Source organism: Cervus elaphus, chromosome 23 (genome assembly GCF_910594005.1).
Source record: "Cervus elaphus chromosome 23, mCerEla1.1, whole genome shotgun sequence".
Taxonomy (NCBI): Eukaryota; Metazoa; Chordata; class Mammalia; order Artiodactyla; family Cervidae; genus Cervus; species Cervus elaphus.
The window spans coordinates 27,396,842-27,420,796 of record NC_057837.1 but is presented as its reverse complement, the minus strand read 5'-3'; positions in this window follow the sequence as shown (position 1 = coordinate 27,420,796).

Sequence of the window (23,955 nt, the reverse complement as noted above, 5' to 3'; positions counted from 1 at the left end):
CATGATCATAAAAAAAGCAAGAGAGTTCCAGAAGAGTGTCTATTTCTGCTTTATTGACTATGCCAAAGCCTTTGACAGTGTGGATCACAATAAATTGTGGAAAATTCTGAAAGAGATGGGAATAACTGACCACCTGACTTGCCTCTTGAGAAACCTGTATGCAGGTCAGGAAGCAACAATTAAACTGGACATGGAACAACTACTGGTTCCAAGTAGGAAAAGGAGTATGTCAAGGCTGTATATTGTCACCCTGCTTATTTAACTTATATGCAGATTACATCATGAGAAACGCTGGGCTGGAGGAAGCACAAGCTGGAATCAAGATTGCTGGCAGAAATATCAATAACCTCAGATATGCAGATGACACACCCTTATGGCAGAAAGTGAAGAAGAACCAAAGAGCTTCTTGATGAAAGTGAAAGAGGAGAGTGAAAAAGTTGGCTTAAAGCTCAACATTCAGAAAGCTAAGATCATGGCATCTGGTTCCATCACTTCATGGCAAATAGATGGGGAAACAGTGGAAACAGTGGCTGACTTTATTTTTTTGGGCTCCAAAATCACTGCAGATGGTGATTGCAGCCTTGAAATTAAAAGACACTTACTCCTTGGAAGGAAAGTTATGACCAACCTAGACAGCATATTAAAAAACAGAGACATTACTTTGTCAACAAAGGTTCGTCTAGTCAAGGTATGGGTTTTCCAGTGGTCATGTATGGATGTGAGGGTTGGACTGTAAAGAAAGCTGAGCGTAGAAGAATTGATGCTTTTGAACTGTGGTGTTGGAGAAGACTCTTGAGAGTCCCTTGGACTGCAAGGAGATCCAACCAGTCCATCCTAAACGAGGTCAGTCCTGGGTGTTCATTGGAAAGACTGATGCTGAAGCTGAAACTCCAATCCTTTGGCCACCTGATGCGAAGAGCTGACTCACTGGAAAAGCCCCTGATGCTAGGAAAGATTGAGGGCAGGAGGAGATGGGGACAACAGAGGATGAGATGATTGGATGGCATCACCGACTCGATGGACATGGGTTTGGGTGGACTTTGGGAGTTGGTGATGGACAGGGAGGCCTGGCTTGCTGCGGTTCATGGGGTTGCAGAGTTGGACATGACTGAGAGACTGAAATGAAATGTTCTAAATCTCAGTTCAATTATCCTTGAACGTTACTATCTTTTTCAAGCTATCTTATAACTCAGACTTTCTTTAGTAACCACTTCTTTAGATTCTATTATTTTTGGAAAAATTTCAAAATATTGAAATTAAAGATTGAATAATTAATTTGTTGTTGGTTGGTCACCAAGTCGTGTCCAACTCAAGTTGATGTAATGCACTTTTGTTTTTCAAATGAACTTGTTTTGAATAAACAGAAACTGCAAACATTCATTTAGTTCATCCTTTCCTCTGGGGTACATAGACAAGCCTAAGTCTAGGGTTATCTTTTCTCAGATTTCAAGCTATTGATAATGTCTTCACTGAAAGCTAAAGGCCACCAAAATCATTAATAGAAGTTCCAGGATCTGTCAATATACTGCATTTCACACTGGTTTCAAAACTATGAGAGTTCTTTTTTGAGGATCTACCAATTTTAAGAATAAATTCCAAGAATTAAGTAGCTAAAGTAAAAGGCTCCATAGTGCCCTCTTCTACGTAAGTAACATTTACTAAACTCTTCTCCATCATTTTCCATATTCACCTCTCTGCCACATCCCCTTCACCCATTCCTTCTTTAAACACAAAGAGAAAAAGGAAGTGTCAGAATTGGATAGAAGTATCAGAAATGAGTTATAGTATTTAAGAGCTGGTCAATAACTTTTAGTTTTCAGTGTATACATTTTCAAAATTTCTGGATCCATAAACTATTTTAAAATGTATCCTTTTGAATGCAAAATTCAATGTAGTTTTGGATGTAGATTTCTTCTACCTCTTTATATAATATTTATGAATTTTAACTTAATAGACATTGCCTTGATTGCTATGCCCTGTAATAAACGCAAACTTCTCTTTCAAGTAGTATGTTCAAATTTATAGACTACTTAGCTATTTATTTTAACTTTGTCTGGCAGCTCAGAGGATAAAGAGTCTGCCTGTAATGTGGGAGACCTGAGTTTGATCCCTGGGTCAGGAAGATCCCCTGGAGAAGGAAATGGCAACCCATTCCAGTATTCTTGCCTGGAAAATCCCATGGGTGGAGGAGCCTGGCGGGTTACAGTCATAGGGTCACAAAGAGTCAGACACACTGAGTGACTTCACTTTCACTTTCTTTCTATACCTATTTTAATTCAACTCATTTCAGAATACCTCTATCCACTTACCCACATTCACATGAGATAATTTTTGCCAACACATATCTCTCAAGCACAAGTGCAGAAATTAAACATCGGAATAAAGCTCAAGTGGTGTGCTGGCCAAAAAGGTATTTTGTTTTATATGTGTAGAACACTGGACCAAAGGTATGTTCAGTATTAATGTTATAATCTCTGTTCTTTTCAAACTCTAAGAATAAGGCTAGAGAGTTGAATAGTCTCCTATATGGCGACTCAAAAAAGTTTGGATGCATCCATCCGCTCTGTGTAACTCAATCCTCCCCTGTAGGCTTAGGACAATTCTAAACAGGAAAAACTAGGCAATTTCACAGATTACAAGATTTCCCAAGCGTAGTATACTTCAATGCATTTTCAGTAACTGAGCACTTTTAATTACTGAATTCTATAAACAGAACACCTGGAGAAATGCCCTAGTAACAACCAAATCCTTTATGAAAATGGAAATCATTCTAAGTATTTCAACTGAAATAATTTAATTCAGGGAGCTGCTTACATAGGCATTATTAATCAATCATAGAACTACCCACAGAGCCCGAACATGACCTCAGAATCCTTAGATACACAGTACTCAAGGCAGCTACCACCAATTAACCAGAGTTGGCGCTGGATAAGCAGACAATTTAAATTTCACACATGTTTTTCTCATTTGTAAAATTTATTTTTTCTTGTATTTTGCTAAAAGGTGTCACCCCATAAGTGCTACTTATTGATCACAGAATAAACCCAAACTCCTTTCTTTATTAAAGATCTGAAAACCTTTTAAAAATGTTTAATACATGTTTGCATTGTTCTAAACAAAACATCTGTTTCTTTGCTCATACTGGAAAAAAATAAAATCATGCAAGCCTTATTTGATATATATAATATATATATATACATACACACACACACATATATATATATATATATATGCTAACTTTGCCATTTGTTCCAGCAGTTTATCATGGTAATTATAGAGACCACTTCCAAATACTCCTTTTCAGAACTGGATTATTACAAAGACATTTGATTTGGCTTTCAGTTGTCATTTAAAAAAAAATGCTAAGTATCGAAATCTTCATATTTCTGTAAGGAAAAGAAATAAGAAAAGAAAGAAAGAAGGAAGAAAATGGGGGAAGAAAGAAAGAAAAGATTGAAGGTAGGAGGAAAGGACAGAAGAAAGAAGGGAGGAAGGAAAAAAGAAAGCGAAAGAACGAGAAGGAAGGGAAGAAGGAGATAGAGAGGGGAAAAACAGCAGAATAAAAAGTGCCTCAAAGTCTCTTCTTTGGAAGAAATTGTGTGCAAAGAATAAGTAAATAAATAAGCAAGGGTCAAAAATATTATTCATTCAATTAATACTTGTTGAACACCTTTGAGTGGACAGCCTTCATTCCAAATGATAGGGCTGTATCAGTTCAAGTTCAGTCGCTCAGTCGAGTCTGACTCTTTGTGACCCCATGGACTGCAGCACTCCAGGCTACCCTGCCCATCACCAACTCCCAGAGTTTACTCAAACTCATGTCCATCGAGCCGGTGACGCCATCCAACCATCTCATCCACTCTCAGAGCTGTATGGCTAACGACAAAAAAGCTCTCACTTGAAGCTTCCATTCTTGTGAGGGGAGACACATAAAAAATAAAAACACAAGTTAAAAATGGAAATGACTAAGGAGTATCAAGGAGAGAATCATAATGAGTGAAGTGATATATAGAGCCTAGAGGGAAATACTGGATTGGAGAGTCAGGGAATATCCTTTGTGAGGGTATGGGATCACTAGTCACATTTAGTGCTGAAGTATAAGAGTGTGAAGGGCAGAAATGAAGGAGGAACGTTTGAGGCAGAGCGGAGTTTGTGTAAAGCCTTGGGGCCAGCAGAGACTGGCTTGGTCTGGCAATGTCCAACCGGGGAGAGTGCAGAAGACCCAGTAAGAATGCTAACTGCTGTAAATGTGATGGGAACATCTTAAGGTACGAGGTGTAATATGACTTGGGTTTTAAACTCTCTCTGGATATTTCATAGTGAAAAAGTGGTATAATTTACCTTATTATTATATCTATAGAAAAATATTTTGATCTTCTCCACAAATGTTAAAAAAGACACTTAATGCATATTTTAAACATTTCTCAATTAATTTTTCTGACTTTTCATCATACTGCCAGAAAGTCAAGGGCAAGGATTTCTATTTTTCAGAGGTGTCTCCAATACTTCTCACAGCACCTAAAATGTAATACATACCCCATCAATATTTGTTGAATAAATTAAAAAAAACCCACATGCACAATTCCCACTGTAACACACATTTTTCTTCAAAAAATTGCTTAAGTCAAATTTCTTCCCCAAATCCAGTATCAAATGTGTGTTTGCCAGTGATTTCCTGGCTTCTCCTTGTTGAAACAACTGACTTATATAAGTGGACTTGGTATAAAATCCACTGTTGTAAATTTTTCTGAAGCATATATAATTGAGAAAAAAGTTCTTTCAGTAATGATTTAAGCTGTGAGCTTTATTTTAAATGCCTTAGATTACTGAAGTTTCCAGATACAAGTACGGATAGAATATGGTATGTGTGTTGGGGGCAAGGAGGAGGAATGGGAAGGGTCTTTATACATTTTGCTCTGATGCATATGGATCAGAAAGTCTTATGGTTGGTTTTATTCTGTTTTTAGAGTATAAAACATTTCTTTCAAATTGTTACTTATTCCAGTCTAACCGTATATACCCTCTTTGCTGTGAGCCTACTTGAATATGTCCACACTCTCCATGAAAAATTCTAAGGTGAATATAGGGAAACAAGTTGACTGAACTTGAAAAGTCAGCCATCAGTCTCCTACTTCAGGCTGTGCTCCTCTGGGAAGAGCTGGTCCGCCTTGTGGGGTGGCTCTGTTCTTTTTCACTCCACACGATGTCACTCTGCCTCTGTCAAGGACACAATTATCTCCAGTTCCATTTCTGAACTTCCTCCACTGGCTTTTAAGGAGAAGAATCACAGTAAAGGAAAAAACAACAACAACAACAATTTTCACTGTTAAATAGTTTGGCAAAATTTTCTAGTTGCCTCTCATTTCTTTCTAATTTCAAAACATTGGAACCTAAGTAGGAAGTATATTATTTGGCTTAGCCTGCTACTCCATCAAATTAACAGACTTAAAAAGTAATATTCCCCAAATGCATTTGCAGCAATTTCATTACAAACATTTAGGCATTTCATCCAAACTTTTCTTAGTGTATTTATTTAAATATGATTTTAAATTTAAGTATAGATTTTTATAATTTAACATATAGTTATATTTTAAAACATGCATATGTATTTTTATATTTAAATACAAAGTCTATTATGGAATGATTCAGTACTTTGTTGAAAAATGCAAAAATAATTGCAATACATAGTCTAATTGTACTAGAGTTTTAAAAATAAAGAGTTAGGTGACAGTAGTGTGTTGTGTAGTAGAGCTTACTTGAAGAATCTTTTAATAATGTTTGCCCTAGCTCTGTAGCTATAGAGGCACAAATCCCCTCATAAACTGTGACCATCACGGAGAAAAGTAATAATCTATATGCTTGTCATTGTGATTGTAGTTTCAGTGCACAACTATTCCCAGCATCACAGAGAACAGCACTGTGTATCATCTGGATGGACCGTTGAACCAAATGTTATGGTATCAAATTTCAATTCCATCATTGCACACATGTCATCTCACCTCTTGGTTCCTCAATTTCTTCATCTGTACTGTGGGAATAATAACAGAGTCTATTTTTAATTCATTGCCAGTATTGGGTGAATATTTATATGTCTAAAAGATTTTGATGAGTAAAGAGGCCAGAATCTAGGAAGAAAAAATTTATTATGGAGCTACATATACTTGTATTTATAAAAAGCCAATCCTACTAATTCTTGTCTAGATTTGGTTAGGGAGTTTAAAATAACAATAAAAAGAGGAGATTCAGAAGCAACAAAGTATTTATCTTCAGATATTGTCTGGTCAACAGGGCAAGAGGGATTGAACTCAGTGTTGACATTGATCAGAAACCACAGAAGATGGCACAAAGCAGTAGAATCTTAGAAGCACTGAGTTATCATTACTAGAGGTGTTCAGATCTGAAAAATGTGACCACTTGGTGGTAATTCTGAAGGATACGTTCAGACAAACAATAGTTTGCCCCTTGAAGCTATTTCAGTTTTTTAAGTGTAGGATTCTATGCTTCAAAACTAGATACAGTGGAGCAAAAGAGATTGGTTCAGAGAGAAGGGTAGATTGGAGCGGCATGAAAATATATGAAGTCCAATCTCTCAATATTTTACAAACAAGTATACATATCTCTTGATTAGATATATCAAGTATATATAGAAAAACTCAAAGTGTTATCTATATATTAATACCTTTTCTCTCCAAAAGTTTGTAGGTACCTCAAAAACAGCCGTAAAATCAGTCCTTTCTACCATGGCACCAAGTCAAGTGATAACAACATGATAGGGATTAAATATGTAATGAGCGAGTGAGTGAATGAGTTAAGGTCGCTCAGTCGGGTCTGACTCTGAGACCCCATGGTCTGTCCATGGAATTCTCCAAGCAAGAATACTGGAGTGGATTGCCATTCCCTTCTCTAGGGGATCTTCCTGACCCAGGGATGGAACCCAGTTCTCCCTCATTGCAGGCAGATTCTTTACCATCTGAGCTACCAGGGAAGTATGTAATAGTTGAGTATAATTTATGAAGTCAAATTAAGGTTCAAATCCCAGTAGGACAATGCCACTCCAGAGGGCAATATGCAAAAGCACCAGAAATTCCAGAAATGCAGATCTGACAAGCCTGGGAGTAGCACTTATGTCCTAAGTCTCTTCAGTCAAGTCCGACTCTCTGTGACCTTATGGACCATAGCCCGCCAGGCTCCTCTTTCCATGGGATTCTCCAGGCAAGATATTGGAGTGGGTTGCCATTTCCTCCCGCAGGGGATCTTCCCGACCCAGGGATCGAACCCGTGTCTCTTATGACTCCTGCACTGACAGGCGGGTTCTTTACCACTAGCACTACCTGGGAAGTCCTGATAATCTCTTTTATGTGACTGTTTGAATTATACACATGATTTATGAATATATATATATTTATTATAACTATAATAAATGCTATAGCATCTTCCAATGATTTTACTAGTATGTCTGTTTATGTGTATGCATATATGTATTAAACACATAAGTATGTGTTTAAGTTTTTCTTGAATATAAATTGAGTTACACTAGTGGCTCAAACGGTAAATAACCTTCCTACAGTGCAGGAGACGTGGGTTTGATCTCTGGGTCAGAAAGATCCCCTGGAGAAGGGCATGGCAACCCATTCCAGTATTCTTGCCTGGAATATTACATGGACAGAGGAGCCTGGTGGGCTACAGTCTATGGGGTTGCAAAGAGTCGGACACAACTGAACGACTAACACTTCATGTGTAATTTGTTGCACTTTTATCTTTTTATCACTCATTTTATTTAGTTAGATAAACATTTAACCAGGGCCCTTATGTCATAAGGATTGTGAGGTACAACGGTGACTAGGATACAACTGAATAATTGGAAAACTCTAGGGCAACACGACCAGTGAGCTGATAATATGAACTGCACAGATACCTATGGGAGCACTCAGAAATCTTGCCTTTGGTGACTGGAAAAATCTTGGAGGAGATCATGACTAAGTTGATATTAAAAATGGAGGAGGTATGCAAGATAAAACAGGGAGGGGTAAAAACATTACAATTTCAAAGAGAGAAAATAATATGTGAGAAAAATAAATAAAAAAGGGAACTTGACATGTTAAAGAACTATGAAAAATGTGCAGAGCCACTGACAAGTGAGAAGGGGCTGGACCATGAAGTGTTTTCAGTTAGCTGCTGAAGGCTACTTTGAGGGTATGGAAGGTAAATCAAGATTGCCAGGAGAAATATCAATAACCTCAGATATGCAGATGACACCACCCTTATGGCAGAAAGTGAAGAACCAAAGAGCCTCTTGATGAAAGTGAAAGAGGAGAGTGAAAACATTGGCTTAAAACTCAAACATTCAGAAAACTGAGATCATGGCATCTGGTCCCATCACTTCATGGGAAATAGATGGGGAAACAGTGGAAACAGTGACAGACTTTATTTTCTTGGGCTCCAAAATCCCTGCAGATGGTGACTGCAGCCATGAAATTAAAAGACGCTTACTCCTTGGAAGGAAAGTTATAACTAACCTAGACAGCATATTAAAAAGCAGAGACATTACTTTGCCAACAAAGGTCCATCTAGTCAAGGCTATGATTTTTCCAGTGGTCATATATGGATGTGAGAGTTGGACTATAAAGGAAGCTGAGGGCCAAAGAATTGATGCTTTTGAACTGTGATGTTGGAGAAGACTCTTGAGAGTGCCTCAAACAGCAAGGAGATCCAACCAGTCCATCCTAAAGATCAGTCTTGAGTGTTCATTGGAAGGACTGATGCTGAAGCTGAAACTCCAATACTTTGGCCATCTGATGTGAAGAGCTGACTCACTGGAGAAGACCCTGATGCTGGGAAAGATTGAAGACAGGAGGAGAAGGGGATGACAGAGGATGAGATGGTTGGATGGCATCACCAACTCAGTGGGCATGAGTGTGGGTAAACTCCAGGAGATGGTGATGGACAGGGTGGCTTGGTGTGCTGCTGTCCATGGGGTGGCAAAGAGTCGGACATGACTGAGCGACTGAACTGAACTGAAGGCAAAGTGAAGGCTTTGGGCCTATAGGTGACATCATCAAAAGTTTTGCATTTTAAAAACATCAATGTAGCTATAGTTTGGAGAATGGATTGGGGCCTGGAAAAACTGAAATTATGGATACATATAGAAGGTGGATGTAGTTCTTAATCAAAGATAATGGTACCTGAGCTAAGGTGTAAGGAGAGAGGATGATGGGATGTGCAGAGACCTGTGGCAAATTGGGAGACTAAGACATGAGGGAGAAGAAGTGTGGCACTCAGGGATCACATGGGGCAACAGCTGAGATGCAGCAGCTGTTCCTCGGGAGGTAGCAGACTCAGCCTCCCCTGTCTCAGTTCATCAGACAGCCAGTGTTATCATAAAGTCCACCATCACTGGTGCTGGTACTTGGGTTAGTCAGAATCCAGGCTGTGAGTGTCTTTGGATCACATTTTCTTAGACTTAATAAAGAAAGGAAAAAAAGGGGAAGGGAAGAAAGGGGAAGAGATTGAACGTGAAGGGAATAAGTGAAAAGAAAACTAGATAGAGATTATTAATATAAAGAAGACAATGAAATAATAATGTTTTCTTTCATACGAGCCTGGTTTTTAATCTGGACTCTACCATTTGAAGATATGCAAATTTTGACAAGTTGCTTAATATCTCCATACTCAGTTTTCTCATTTGTAAATATAATTTCCTAGGGATTTAACAATCAGGGTGATAATATATGTAAGGTACTTAAAAGAGCCCCTGAAACATGAGTAAATTCTTCAGAAATAAATTTGTCTTCCTCTCTGTTCACAGGGTATTGACTATTATCCAGACACAGCCAAGTATTAAATTATGTATACTATTATTAAGAATGCAGGCCAAGATGCAGAATACTTTGTGTGTGTGTGTGTACACACTTGAAAACAACAGAGAGTTACCAAGTTTGTGAACATCTGTGGATTGTGGGGACAAGATTCTGGAGTTCAGGTCGAAGACTGAGTCCTACACTGTGTTGCTTTTCTCCTTGAGATATTTTTGATTTTTGATGAGACTGCTGAAAGACTCAGAAGGCCAGCAGTGCTTTCAAGAATCAGATGGAGCTGTGAAGACACAAATTGGCGTCTAGAGCTCAAGAGGAGAAGGAAACATTTTAAAACCCCAGGCTACAGCTGTGCTGTTCTGTGTTTGGTAGCTCAGTCATATCTGATCTTTGTGACTCCATGGACTGTAGCCTTCCAGGCTCCTCTGTCCATGGGGTTTCTCCAGGCAAGAATACTGGGTTGGGTTGCCATGCCCTCCTCCAGGGGATCTTCCCAACCCAGGGATTGAACCCAGGTCTCTCACCAGACTACAGCTGGGCCCTCTCAAAGGACTATATGCAACTGAGGTGAATCAGAAATACTTTAACTCACAAATTCGGAAGCCCTGCTGTGGCTTAGCTCTCATTAACCTTAAATTAATCTGCTCCTAACTCTTAACTTCATCAGAACTAATGGTGAAACTTCTATGGAAGAAAACAGCATTATTTAGATCAGCATATTATAATTTTTTCATAGACAATGTCTAGAATTTTATAAAATTTCCAGTCATATCAAGGCACAACTTCACACAATGTATTAAGAAAACCAAGGGGGAGAAATAGATAATACAAACAAACCCACAGGAAATTCAGATGTTCGGATTTCTTTCACACAGACTTTAAAATAACTATGATTAATATGTTTAAGAAATTAAGTGCTAAAGTGGAGGTACAGAAAACTAAAAAGTATAAAGAAGAATCTCATAGACACTTTGAAGCTTTCAAATGTGGTAACTGAGCTGAAAAGCCCAGCATAAGTATTTAGTAGGAGATTGTACACAGCCAAAGAGACCGGTAAATTCAAAGATAGATCAGAAGAAATATGTGGGCTAAGATTCAGAAAGCATAAAAGGTAGAAAAACTTGGAAAAATGTAAGAGAAATGAGACACAGTGAAAAGATGTAGCATACATGTTAATGGAGCTAAAGAAAGAGAATGGGACAGAAAAAAATATCTGAAAGGTAATAGCAGAAAATTTTGTAAAATAAATTAAAAACAAAAACCCATATGCTCAAGAAAAGACTTCACAATCACAACAGAATAAATACAAAGAAAACCACACCTAGACACATCATAGCAATGGTTAGATTAATTTCTGAAAAGGCCTTAGATGAGTGCTTGGAAAAAGAACCACCCTACTATTGTAATTATTATTATTATTGTTATTCATATATGAGCATTATTGCTTATAATCAAATTTCTCTTATGTTTCTTATAACTCTTATAAGTTTCTCTTATAACTGGATTATCTAGTGAATTAATTTAGGAAAAGTATGTGATAATGTATCACTCTTCTAAGATATGGACATGGAATACATTATAGCTATGTATTGTTAGGTGTTGATCAAACCTTTTCACATGCGTTGCAGTGTGCTATATGTTTTTAAAGTTTTTAAAAGCAAATCTATCAAATACTTTGTAACAAGAGCAATAAACATGAGAAGATAATAGAATGGTATAAGATGAATTATAAATTATCAGATTTGTTTTCTAAAAATTCACCAACATGCTATTTGTAAAAGATATATCTGAAACAAAACAAATGAATGTTAAATGATTAAAAAAGACACACAAATATAATTCAGTGAAAAAAATTTCACTTAATTCAGTGAAAAACAAATATTAAAACAGAAAGTAACCATAGGGGTAAACAGGAGGCAAACAAAACATTTGATTTAAAAACACAGGACTTTTGAGATACACTGCCTGATTTCAAATCTTGCAATAGAAATTCATGAGCTTGGCCACCTTAATAACCTTATAAATAAGTTATTACTTATCTGTAAAATATGGTTACCAATTGCATCCATCTCAAGGGGTTATTAGAAAGATTAACTGAGTTCATGTAAGCAAGGTGCTTAGAACTTTGCTTCAGTTCAGTTCAGTTCAGTCGCTCAGTCGTGTCCGACTCTTTGCGACCCCATGAATTGCAGCACGCCAGGCCTCCCTGTCCATCACCAACTCCCAGAGTCTACTCAAACCCATGTCCATCGAGTCAGTGATGCCATCCAGCCATCTCATCCTGTCATCCCCTTCTCCTCCTGCCACCAATCCCTCCCAGCATCAGGGTCTTTTCCAATGAGTCAACTCTTCACATCAGGTGGCCAAAGTACTGGAGTTTCAGCTTCAGCATCAGTCCTTCCAATGAACACCCAGGACTGATCTCCTTTAGGATGGACTGGTTGGATCGCCTTGCAGTCCAAGGGACTCTCAGGAGTCTTCTCCAACACCACAGTTCAAAAACATCAATTTTTCAGCGCTCAGTTTTCTTCACAGTCCAACTCTCACATCCATACATGACCACTGGAAAAACCATAACCTTGACTAGACGGACCTTTGTTGGCAAAGTAAAGTCTCTGCTTTTTAATATGCTATCTAGATTGTTCATAAATTTCCTTCTAAGGAGTAAGTGTCTTTTAATTTCATGGCTGCAATCACCATCTGCAGCGATTTTGGAGTCCAAAAAAATAAAGTCTGACATTGTTTCCACTCTCTCCCCATCTATTTCCCATGAAGTGATGGGACCAGATGCCATGATCTTAGTTTTCTGAATGTTGAGCTTTAAGCCAACGTTTTCACTCTCCTCTTTCACTTTCATCAAGAGGCTTTTTAGTTCCTCTTCACTTTCTGCCACAAGGGTGGTGTCATCTGCATATCTGAGGTTATTGATATTTCTCCCGGCAATCTTGATTCCAGCTTGTGTTTCTTCCAGCCCAGCATTTCTCATGATGTACTCTTCATATAAGTTAAATAAGCAGGGTGACAATATACAGCCTTGACATACTCCTTTTCCTATTTGGAACCAGTCCGTTGTTCCATGTCCAGTTCTAACTGTTGCTTCCTGACCTGCATACAGGTTTCTCAAGAGGCAGGTCAGGTGGTCCGGTATTCCCATCTCTTTCAGAATTTTCCAGTTTATTGTGATCCACACAGTCAAAGGCTTTGGTGTAGTCAATAAAGCAGAAATAGATGTTTTTCTGGAACTCTCTTGCTTTTTTGATGATCCAGCGGATGTTGGCAATTTGATCTCTGGTTCCTCTGCCTTTTCTAAAACCAGCTTGAACATCTGGAAGTTCATGTTTCACGTATTGCTGAAGACTGGCTTGGAGAATTTTGAGCATTACTTTACTAGCGTGAGATGAGTGCAACTGTGCGATAGTTTGAGCATTCTTTGGGATTGCCTTTCTTAGGGATTGGAATGTAAACTGACCTTTTCCAGTCCTGTGGCCACTGCTGAGTTTTCCAAATTTGCTGGCATGGAAGGGCAAACTCATGTTATGTACGTCTTAAAAGGAATAAGACCATAATGAAGTGAATAAATAATGTAAAACTTTCCCCTTAGACTACTTTCCAAATTTGCTTTTCATTAGCATTAGTGCAATAGTGAAACTCCAACAGATTTTTGTTTTACTTTGTTTATCTTTTTAAAATGGCAGAATGGCTAAATAGCTGAGAACAACAAATTTCATAGAAAATGAAAATCTATAGATAACCAAGAGTTGTCTAGTAGAATATTGGTAAATGAGAAAAAATATTCAAAATTAGTATTGGAGGAGTCATTTTAGAGACTATTTTGTATGTTGTTGTTCAGTTGCTAAATCATGTCTGTCTCTTTGCAACCTCATGGACTATAGCCCACTCGGCTCCTCTATCCATGGGATTTTCCAGGCAAGAGTAGTGGAGTGAGTTGCCATTTCCTCCTCCAGGGGATCTTCCCAACCCAGGGATTGAACCTGTGTCTTCTGTGTTTTCTGCATTGACAGGAGGATTCTTTACCATTGAGCCACCTGGGAAGCCCACTATAAAGCCATAGCTTTGACTATACAGACCTTTGTCGGCAAAGTGATATCTCTGTTTTTTAATACTCTGTCTAGGTTTGTCATTGTTTTCCTTCCAAGGAGCAAAAGTCTTTTAATTTCATGACTACAGTCACCATCTGCCATGATTCTGGAGCCCAAGAAAATAAAATCCTTCACTATTTCCTTTTCTTCCCCTTTCTATTTGCCATGGAAAGGTGGGACTTGATGCCATGATCTTAGTTTTTTAAGTGTTGAGTTTCAAGTCAACTTTTTCACTCTCCTCTTTGATTTTCATCAAGAGGTTTTTTTAGTTCCTCTTCATTTTCAGCCATTTCAGTGGTATCATCTGCATATTTGAGGCTGATATTTCTCCCAGCAATCTTGATTCCAGCTTGTGATTCATCCAGCCTGGCATTTTGTATGATGTACTTTGCATAGACGTTAAATAAGCAGGGTGATAATATATAGCCTTGTCATACTCCTTTTATCAATTTTGAACTAGTCTGTTGTTCTGTGTCTGGTTCTAGCTGTTGCTTCTTAACCTACATACGGGTTTCTTGGGGGACAGGTAGTCTGGTACTCCCATCTCTTTAAGAACTTCCCACAGCTTGTTGTGATCCACACAGTCAAAGGCTTTTGCATAGATAATGCAGCAGAAGTAGATGTTTTTCTGGAATTCCTTGTTTTCTCCGTGATACAGCGAATGTTGGCAATTTGATCTCTGGTTCCTCTGCCTCTTCAAAACCCAGCTTAGACACCTGCAAGTTCTCGGTTCATGTACTGTTGATGCCTAGCTTAAAGGATTTTGAGCATAACCTTACACACTTAGGATGTGAAATAAGCACAATTCTAGGTTGTTTGAACATTCTTTGGCACTGCCCTTCTTTGGGATTGGAATAAAAACTGTCACCACTGATGAGTTTTCCAAATTTGCTGACACATTGAGTGCAGCACTTTAACAGCATCATCTTTTGGGATTTGAAACAGTTCAACTGGAATTCCATCACCTCTACTAGCTTTGTTCATAGTGATGCTTCCTAAACCTCATTTGACTTCACACTCCTGGATGTCTGGCTCTAGGTGTGATCACACCATCGTAGTTATCTGGGTCATTAAGATCTTTTTTGTATAGTTCTTCTGTGTATTCTTGCCACCTCTTCTTAATCTCTTTTGCTTTTATTATGTCCTTACCATTTCTGTCCTTTATTGTGCCCATCCTTGCATGAAATGTTCCCTTGATATCTCCAATTTCCTTAAATAGATTTCTACTCTTTCCCATTCTATTGTTTTCTTCTACTTCTTTGCATTATTCATCTAAGAAGGCCTTCTTATCTTACCTTGCTATTCTTTGGAACTCTGAATTCAGTTGGGTGTATCTTTCCTTTTCTCCCTTGCCTTTCACTCCTCTTCTTTCCTCAGCTATTTGCAAAGCCTCCTCAGACAACTTTGCCTTCTTGCAATTTTTTTTTTTTCATTTTGTAGAAAGATATTCAAAACCACTTGCCGCCAAGGGGGAAGATTTGGAGTTTGTAGTTCTTCACTCCATATCTTTGTTGAAAGTATCATCTGAGTAACTGGATGTCAAGATAAGAGAAAATCAAGAATTCTCACTATCCTTATTGTTTTAAAATAGACATATGACTACCAAGACTAATGGTAATTGATATCTTCCTCTAAAACAAAATAAGAATATCAGCACTTTGCCGGTAGAAAGAATTTGAATAACACTGACCTTTCCCGCTAAAAGAGCCACTTGTTGCTGGAATGAAGGGAAGTAATTAAATACTGTCTTTAAGATGACAAGTTAAGTTCACAGACATCTGCTGTTTGGTCAACGTTTACTGGAGCTTTTGAGATGGTCCAAGGGACCCATATTTCCCTGTTACAGGGAGTTAATATGCCCAGAATGACAACACTGTGTGATTCATTCCTGTTTTTCTCCATCTTTTCTAAAGATGAAGATTTTCAGCTGCTCTTTATTAGTCTCAAAATAAGGCTTAACTATGCCAGAAGTTCCATTTCTGAGAATAGCGACATTGCAAGATTAAAGACACATATCTGTGCCCCAAAGTAAAACAAGACACAGTGTCTTCATTCTCGGTGTCACTTTTGTGCGGCTCAACAGGGTTAACAAAAACATTGAAATCACTTGCGAATTAGCAGCACTTGTGGAAGCTTCTGAGTCTACTGTTTTCTTCCTTTGGACCAAGTGTGAGAAAGAGGTCATGGACACTCCTTCCAAACAAACACATGACAAACACCATGTGTTTTTGTTTTTAAGGAACTTACTGGACTGAGTGGAGTTTTGTTCACTTCTGTGGTGAGAGTGTTTTTGGGACCGCTGGGAAATGAAACTAAGGAAATAACACACAGTGGTTTTAGCACCAATGCTGTTTAATGCCCTGCCAGCCAGGGATGCCCCCACCCTTGGGTAATGTTGTCTTTCGAGATTTGGGTAAAACTGTGACCATTTCCTCAGAAGAAATGCATTTAGACAAATGTTCATTCTGTATGACACACTATTCAGGGGTTTCCTCAGTCTCTCTATCCACGTGTGGGTCTCTAGGATCTTCAGACACTGGTGCCCTCTGTAGTAGAATTTGATGACTTGTTCTATTGGGAGAAAATGAACTGCTGTAAACAAGAGTTAGGCATGTGACAACCTGCCACTGCCTTATTGTTTTCTTCCTCATTTTGTGCAAAATGATGTCATTGTTTATTTAAATTTGAAACCCAGTCCGGGAAATGTTTCTTTCCTAAAGAGAAAGGGCCCTGAGAAATAATACTAAGGCTTATAGATAGACAGGGTGTAGCTAGATAAGCACAACTGAATCATTAGCCTGTCTTCTCATGCTCACTGTGGAGCGTGCTTTGCTCAGGCATGAACACTCTGTAGTAACTGTCTTTTACTTGTGCGTCCACTTCTGTAGTCTACGTCTAAGTATTTAACATAGGCTTTTTCACCCATATGGAATATTACAAAAAAAGGTAGCATTCTTTGAAATGTATGGATTTTAAAAATAATAGGGCAGGACTTGCCTGGTGGCGCAGTGGATAAAAATCTGCAGGCCAAGGCAGGGGACGCAGGTTGGGTCACTGATCCTGGAAGATTCCACGTGCTGTGGAGCAGCTAAGCTGGTGTGCCACAAGTACATGTACATGAGTACACGAGCCTGCGTGATCTAGAACCTGTGCTCCACAACTAGGGAAGCCATCGCCACGAGAAACCTGCACACTGTGACGAATAGGAGCTGCTGCTCACTGCAACTAGGGAAAGTCTGCACGAAGCAACGAAGACCTGGCGCAGGTAAAAATAGATAAAAATAATAGGGCAATGACTCTCCCCCAATATGTACAATAACACATAGGAGTGGGCTTGGCCGTGATAAAAGACAGGTTTTCTCCACTTTTCCCAGCAGTTGAAATCCCCAAGGTATGTCTGAGTCCCATAGGAATGCAGGCTTGAGAACAAGTAGGTAAAGTTGAGGGGATGGTGGGAGCATGAGAAGAGGCTGGTCTGTCCCCTCACTCCACAGTGGGGGCCCTTGGCCTCTGCCCAGCACCAGTTGCTTTTGAGTCCCAGCCTTGAAATGATAGTATCAGCCCTCTAGACACTGAAAATCACTCTTCACTAAAAGTATCCATTTCTCTCTCTCTTTACAAGAAAACCATCAAGATTCCATTGAGTATATCAAAACTTCCAGAAATAATAGGAGTCCTGGCTCCCCACCTGAATCTCTGCATCAAACACAACTTTTTCACAAGGTAACATCTGATCCCAGCCCCTCTATGTGAGGAAAATGCCCTTCTGTCTGGTGCATTTCAACAACTATAGGTTGTCAACCCTAAGAGCCCCAAACACCAGAGGGAAAAAAAAAAAGGAGAAGAAACGAGTAAAGAAGGAAGAATTTTAAGACTTTTGTCAAACATCTGAAATACTCTGATCCTAGTGTCATTTAAATTTCTGAAAAGATTTAGGGCAATTCATACTTAAACCCTAGGACTAATCCACTCAGAAACTGAAGTCATTACACATCTCATTTCTTTATAGATTATTTGATAGCAGACAAATCAGAATGAGTAAAAGTGTATTCTTCTGAAACTACTGTAGAGTCAAAAATCAGAGAAATTCTCTGAAGATTAATGTGGTAGCTCTCAGATAACTCACTTGGATTAAAAGTGTATCATGTAATCATCGCAGTGGTGAAGATAAGTTTAAGGGTGTGCTCATATTTCAAGCAGAACCATGTCATAATGGAGACAAAGAATTATTAACCAATTCATTTGGATTATTTTCCCTGGATCAGTAAATATAAATAAGAATGGTCTCTTAGGAAGTTAAATGTAACAAGGGAAATACAAATGTGCTTAGAGATGGATTTATGATATTGAATATGGAATTTTGAGATTGGTATTGGACTAGTGTACCCCTGACCAAATTGTTCATGATACCGTAAAGCCCACCAATGGATTGAAAAATACTACCTTAAGTTATTTTTTATTAGAAATATTGATTTACATATGCTGTATCTAAAATGAATTATCTTGAGTTTTCTGAGGCATTTATCAGAAGACTTAAATGAACATGAAAGAGAATTCTTGATTATCATGATTCTTTCATTCAAATAACACGAAATCATTTGCAGGGGTATCATTTTACCGTTTCTTGGTCTGTTTTGTTTTTTAAATGATGGTGGCCTACTTTACTGACATCTAAACACAGAAATCACATGCAACTGTAGACTGAATAAAGATAATTCCTTGTATTTTGATACAAGAACTTTAGAATTCATTGCTTTTCCTCTCCTGAACCTTAAAGGATGTTAAAAATGGAGGAAAATATAACCTTACAAAAACTAGTAGCTCCTAATTGTCAGTAAAAAGTCTGACGTGATATTTTATTTCCTAGTAAATGAAATTACTTCGTACTGTATCAAATGTGTTTCCAAATGGAAAGCCAAAACCTACATAAACCCTATACTGCCAAGAAATTTTTTTGCCATGGTTCTCATTGTTGATATAGCGTCTCTACGAAGGCCTCAGATGAAGAGGGAAAGTGCATCTTTACATCCAGCCTTCTTGGCAACAGAAGAAAGTGCTATATTGTTCTTCATACAAACCATCCCCATTAGCGCTCAAGATGTTCTTTTCCTTCTAATCCTCATTTGTCCCCCTTAGCCATTTGTTTAGAATTAAATTAACTGCAATTTGGAAAATGTGGATGAAAGGTAGTGCATTGAGTAGATATCACATGTTTCCTGAATGGTGCCTGTTCGGCCTCTTTCACGGCCATTCATTGTGCTTGAAAGGGTGTAGTGTGTGAATTGTTGGACTGTCAGTCTGCAGAGAAGTCTGGCAGCCAGTATTACCATGGAAACAGCAGGAAAAAGACAATTAACAAAATGGCTCTGATTTTTTTCCTATTTCTTTTTTTACTCTTTAGAGAGGATATTCCCCCTCTAAAACACACACACACACACACACACACTCAGATGTATACACAGACACACATGTGCACATAACAAAAAAAAAGCAGGATTTGAAAATCTACTTACACTTGGATTCCTTCATTGAGGGTATCTGTGGATTTTCTTGAAAAATCACATTTCTAATATAAAATATTTATAAGTGACTCTTTCAACGTATTCCTCCCGCCCCCCTTCAGTTTTTGTTCTTTTCAGACATAGAAAGAATTCTCTGGAAATATCCTTAGGTAAACGACTGTTAATGAGCAGAGTCTGTGATTTTAACCCTGGCACATTCATTGGACTTTTAATTAGTCCCTCTTACCATCACTCCTATGACAGAAACACAATGTAGACCCAAGAGCTTAAACCAAAGGGAGGCTCTCTTTAGATTTGTCAACCTTAGTTTAGGTTAGCACATCAGGAAAAGAGGGTTATGTATGGCCATTATGTCTAGAATTTGTGACTGAAGGGTTAACAGAGCATAAAGAGTAATGTTTGATGTCACCATTAATACTAAAAACTCATTGCAATCTAAACTTCGTCGGACTTTGATTTCCTTTAAAAAGGCTATTTATAAATAAAGGAAATGATTGCACATTGTAAGCATCATAATTAAAGTAAAATATGAGTGGGAGACCTATTGAGCCCATGTGTCAAATATTCCATTGGAATGAAACATTGTGCTCTGCAGATAAGCAGTTTAAGTGCAAAGAGATATTTGGGAACATAAGAATGCAGGTTTCTTTTGCACACTGTATTTAAAATCTGTTCTCTTTCCTAAGCCCTGTGGAAAAATAGAACTCTGTAAGAGGCCTAAGTCCAGCAGTGACCTTGAGATTGCTCTCCTTTGGTATAGATTTAAAAAGTTTTCTACCAGAATGAAACGGAGCACCTACTATTTTACAGAACATTTATTGGCATCCCTAAAATTCTAGGCAAGTCTCCAAAAATCATTCTCAGGATTTCCCAAACCAAGAAAGAAAGGCTTAACCAGAGCTGAATTATGTGTTCTTTTACTTTTCTCCAATATTCCATGCTTCTTCTATATGACAATATTGACTTCTAATTATACAAAGAATCATTTAAACTCAAAATTCTAGGAGAGATTTTCAGGCAAGGGTGTAATTTGTGTTTTCCAAATTTTAGAATCTGGCTTAATAGTTTAAAAGCCTATTAATTTCTGCTAAACCCTTAGGTTATACTTTCACATGGTTGAAAAGAAAATTGTCTTTATAAAATAATTAAAAAACAGATCCTTAGAAAGTGGGGATGTGTTCTAGATTTGGACATTCCCATAATTTCTGAAGATTAAGCTGTGCAAAAATTAAAAAAAAAAACAACTAAAAAAGTATTGGCATATTAGGGAAGAAGTAATTTGAGAAAAAAGTCATGTGAAAATTTGAAAAATGTGTATGGTTTTGAACTGAAGTCAAGCAAAACTTGGCATTTTTAACAAGAGGAAACCACAGACAAAGCAGTGACTTTTGAAATTCTGTAATCCCGTGCAGTTCTGCTGTTAGCCACATTTTACTTACTATAAACTGTATCACTGAGGTGGACACAAATCCCTGTAGAAGTATCTATGAGGCATATGGGCTTCCCAGTTTGCACAAGTCGTAAAGAACCCACCTGCCAATGCAGGAGATGTTAAGAGAGGTGGGTTCCATTCCTGGGTGGGGAAGATTCCCTGGAGGAGGGCATGGCAACCCACTCCAGTATTTTTGCCTGGAGAATCCCATGGACAGAGGAGTCTGGTGGGCTACAGTCCATAGCGTTGCAAAGAGTCGGCCTTGACTGAAGTGACTAAGCACGCTTGCACACGTGAGACATATAGGAAGATTATTTTAAATTCACAGTGTAGGAATCTAGAATCAAGCAGTTGAAAACCTAATGTTCTAAAATGAAAAATTGAAATGGCTCACTTAGCCATTATTTATTTTTTTTTTCATTTATTTTTATTAGTTGGGGGCTAATTACTTTACAATATTGTAGTGGTTTTTGCCATACATTGACATGAATCAGCCATGGATTTACATGTGTTCCCCATTCTGAACCCCCCCCCCCCACCTCCCTCCCCATCCCTTCCCTCTGGGTCATCCCAGTGCACCAGCCCCGAGCACTTGTCTCATGCATCCAACCTGGACTGGCGATCTGTTTCACACTTGATAATATACATGTTTCAATGCTATTCTCTCAGATCATCCCACTCTCGCCTTCTCCCATAGAGTCCAAAATTCTGTTCTATACATCTGTGTCTCTTTTTCTGTCTTGCATATAGGGTTATCATTACCATCTTTCTAAATTCCATATATGTGCGTTAGTATACTGTATTGGTGTTTATCTTTCTGGCTTACTTCACTCTGTATAATGGGCTCCAGTTTCATCCATCTCATTAGAACTGATTCAAATGTATTCTTTTTAATGACTGTCACTTAGCCATTATTATGACATACATTTCATTAACAAAATCCCATACAGCATCAATTGTGTGCCACACATTTATTTAAAGGTCAATACATACGTTTGGATTCGTGAGATTTTTTAAGATATCAGCTTCATTGGCATATTTATCTCAGTCCAAAGGAATGTACGGTTAATGAGAACAGGGACTTCATTTTTTTCACTGCTCTAATCCAATGCTTAGACCAGTGCTTGACACGGACTATGTAGTTCAAGACACATTTATTTAGTTCATTAATCTCCTTTTGTCATTGTAACAAATCAAGGAGTCCTGACACATTTATCTGTCCACATATCATTTAGTATGCACAATTGCTTACTTTAAATGTTTTCTACAACAAGTTTCATATGAAAGTGAAGTCGCTCAGTCATGTCCGACTCTTTGGGACCCCATGGACTGTAGCCTATCAGGCTCCTCAGTCCATGGGACTTTCCAGGCAAGAGTACTGGAGTGGGTTAACATTTCCTTTTCCAGGGGATCTCCCCGACCCAGGGATCGAACCCGGGTCTCCCGCATTGTAGGCAGACCCTTTTACTGTCTGAGCCACCAGGGAAGTCATATAAGTCTTGTTAATTAGTGGGTTTATACATCTCTAGAACTAACCTAACACATATTTCAAAATTTTGCCCATTTCCTTACGTTTTCTGTAACCTTTTACAGTCTTTACAGCCAATATGCTGTAACAATATGCTATAACTAGTATAACTAGTTATGTACAGAAGATATAACTAAAATTAAATTCACTAATATAATTTCCTCTTAGTTTTCCTTTTTTCCATTTTAAAAGTAATCTCACATTTTCACTATATCATACTATATGGTATCGAATAAAAAGCAAACAGTAAATGGAGAAAAGTGAGAAGGAAGTATAGAAACATGAGAAAAGTGAAGGAAAGAATTTTATTAACTCAATAAAGTTAAGAGCAAGAAAGAATAATGAAATATGTCATTCTATACTTTTTACCATAACTGAACCATTTCTTCCTGATTATATGATAATTGTCTTATAAATCAGTCACTCAGTTACATACTTAAGTGATTTTATGTGTTTCCTTTAAATGACGAGTTACTAAGCAATGAGTACTTTCAAACTCTGTATAAGTAAATAACATGGTTACAAAAAAATAGAGACGAACTTGAGAATACTGAGATATCACAGAAATAAAAGGACTCAGTGAATTTTTAATTTTCCAAAAACAGATGTAAAGTTCTTTAAGAACTCATATATCAAAGGGGCCAATAAGGCTAAGAAGCCATAGATACCCTGAGAAAAAGGTGTATTTCTTTGCACACCACCCGAGAATGTTAGAGCCATGAGATCGTTGAACGTCATCAACACGTTATTCTGCTGCTGCACTGGAAATGATACTGGATTCTTACATTATCAATTTACAGTTTTTCCACACACACACATACCACCCGGCATGTGGGATCTTACTTCCTTGACTATGGATCGAACCCGAACACCCTGCATTGGCAGTACAAAGTCTTAACCACTGGACTGCCAGGGAAGTCCTGAATGTTACATTTTAGATTTAGTTGGTAATTTACTGTGTTTTATATAAATTTACTAGTGAAACAATAGCTACATTTTACACTCATGATTAAAAACAAATATTTTCTTTTTGGGGGCTTCCAGGTGGCACAGTGGTCAAGAATCCACCTACCAACGCAGGAGACACAACAGACATAGGTTTGATCCCTGGTTTGGGAAGATCCCCTGGAGGAGGATATGGTGATCCACTCCAGAATTCTTGCCTGAAAAATTCCATGGCAAGAATACAGGAGAGGAGCCTGGCAGGCTACATAGGGTCTATGGAGTCACAAAGAGTCAGACACCAGCAACTAAGTATGCACACACATTTTCTTTTTTGCTAAAAATACAGAGAATTGTACAGTTTTCTGTTTCTGAAATGATATATCAGTTTTCATTTCATTGCCCAGTCCTACTTTCTTCCATATGTTTGTGCACTATTTTTTTTTTTTAAACTCAGAGGCTTTATATGAAAATAGAATCACCATTAAAAGTCTATCTGGTCTATAGAAAATGTCTGTTATTTTACCTAGAGTTGAACCATTCAAGATTTCCCTTCCATTTTCCTCAGTCTTTTCCTAATTTAAACTATGCCCGCATTCACTCCTTTGAATTGTTTGCT